The sequence below is a fragment of the Geospiza fortis genome, unplaced genomic scaffold (genome assembly GCF_000277835.1).
Source record: "Geospiza fortis unplaced genomic scaffold, GeoFor_1.0 scaffold113, whole genome shotgun sequence".
In the NCBI taxonomy this organism is placed as follows: domain Eukaryota; kingdom Metazoa; phylum Chordata; class Aves; order Passeriformes; family Thraupidae; genus Geospiza; species Geospiza fortis.
This window is the reverse complement of record NW_005054429.1, coordinates 84,556-86,808: the sequence shown is the minus strand read 5'-3', so window position 1 is coordinate 86,808 and position 2,253 is coordinate 84,556. Positions and strand designations below refer to the sequence as shown.

The window sequence follows — 2,253 nt, the reverse complement described above, 5'->3', positions numbered from 1 at the left end:
GTCGTTTCCAACCCTGTCCCCCCAAAAAATCTTTCAGCCAACCTAACGTTTCACCTATACTCGCTTATGGTCGTTTCCAACCCTGTCCCCCCAAAAAATCTTTCAGCCAACCTAACGTTTCACCTAAACTCGCTTATGGTCATTTCCAACCCTGTCCCCCCAAAAAATCTTTCAGCCAACCTAAAGTTTCACCTAAACTCACTTATGGTCATTTCCAACCCCGTCCAGGACAATTAAGATATCTTCTTTTTAGACACACACCCTTTAATTTCTTTTTTTTTTTTTTTTTCTTTGAGTTTTGGTTGTTTGGTTTTTTTTAAAGCCCCTAAAAGAAGCTATCTCAATAGGGCTGTTCCACCTTCCAGACCTAATCCGTAAGAAAGCAAGTGAATGTCCGTCCCTATTATCCTATAGCCAGACCATCTGACGCTGGGTATAGGATTTGTTTCCTGGAAAAAAAAAAAAAAAAAAAAAAGACGCTGGGAAATAAAATCATTCCTTAGTTTCTTAGTGTCTTAATCAGTGAGGCGGAAAACAAGCAAAAAAAGATAGCAAACCAATTGCAGCACCTCTCAGCTATAGAGCCGGGATCAAAACATTGTAGCATCTGTTGAAAGAGAAAGTGTCTAAATCCTATAGAAGGCTTTAGTCTTATAAGAGAGGGAGGGGAGAAAAAAAGATAAGAAACAGCGTCTCGGTGATCCCTAAAACCACTAAATCACTGGAGAATTTCTCCCGGATAGAGATGTCTCTTTTTGTTCTGTCAGCCCTCATGTATCCATTATTTTATTCACTGCTGCATGGCGTTTATCAGATTGAGACCATATTTGTACCCCTCTGAGACCTAACCTCGCCTTATGCTTTTTGAGTAATGGACTCTTAAAATCCAGTAACATACCCCTGCTAGGGAAAAACATTAGAGGGAGCATGAATATTCCAGAGGAAACCCATTTTATTAATTTTAATTTTGCCATGCGGATGTTTTAAGCGCCTGCCTGCCTCCCGCTCGCCTCTGCTGCCCACGCACACCCGCGGCCCGAGCCCTGCGCGCCCCGCACCGCCTCATTTGCGGGTTTCGGACGGGGCTCCCGGGGTCCTCCCGGGCCGCGCAGCCCCCGCCCCGGGCACAGCGGGCTCTGCCGCAGCGCGGGCGCGGCCAGGAGCCGCCGGGCCCAGGTGTGCCCGCTCCGCACCCGCGCAAGGGCCGCGCCTCCGAGCACCGCTCTGCGGCGGGGAGCCCCGCATTTCTCCTTTTAACGCCTTTCCTAAGGAAAAATAAATCTATAAAAACGCCAAATCGCTCTGCGGCCGGCAGCCGCACGGGGGTGGGTGCGGAGTCCCGCTCCGCGCTCCGCACCGCGGGTGCGGGCAGCGGGACCGTCGGCAGAGCCCGGGCAGGGCCGAGCCCCGCAGGTAAGGGCGAGGCCAGGGCGGCCCCGGCTCCCGGGGTGGACATCGGGCGCAACACAATGCCAAAAGAAAACCCCGCAACCGAACAACAAAAAAACACCGAAGCGGGGGTGGGGGGAAGCGAGGGCTGCGCTCTATCTTTCTAGTGTCCTTCATAGACTGTTTTCTTCTCTTAAAACTGACATGTCTAATTGGCAAGCGGTGCCATATCGTGTCCAGAGGTCTCCTGTGGAACATTTCTACAGCTGTCTCCTTCAACTAGACGCTTATTCATGTCGCCTTAATGAGAAACAAAACGATCTCTAATGAGCAATTACATAGCGACAGAATTGTTCCCATAACAAATTCTTGCGTGTGACAGAAACATCCTTTGTACCAGATATTCCGCACACTGTTACCGATTTTTTTTTCCTTGCGGGGTGAAAACAAAAAGCAGGTTGTTGTATATAGACACCTCTTCTAAAGGAATGACCAGAGCCAGGGAGAGCCGAGCCTCAACAGAGCCAGCATTCAAAAAGAAGCCATTAACCATCTTAAGTATGTAACGTAACATCCCATTATCCTTCATATTATCCCCTTGTCATTCCTACAACAAATACCTATTAATCTTCAGGATAAACAGTTTCCTATATTTACAAAGTTGTTTCGGGTCCATTGAGGAGGAATTACAATCAGCCCTACGGAGATAGTTCCCGATGGCCCCGGCTTTGGGGAGGGACCCCGGCGCGGGAAGGCGGCCCGGGCAGGGAGCGATTGGCGAGGTTATTACCGGGCCATGGGCGAGGCTCAGGCTCAGCCCCGCATCCCGCCCGGCTGCCGGCACCGCGGCTTTGGCAGCGGATG

The 2,253-nt window shown here is 50.3% G+C and overlaps 1 protein-coding gene across 2 annotated transcripts in view; it reads right to left on the bottom strand.

Annotated features, from left to right (window-relative positions):
- Nucleotides 1–2,253, bottom strand: part of PAX6 (paired box 6) — an 11,102-nt gene that overhangs the window by 7,544 nt on the left and 1,305 nt on the right. The window lies entirely within an intron of this gene.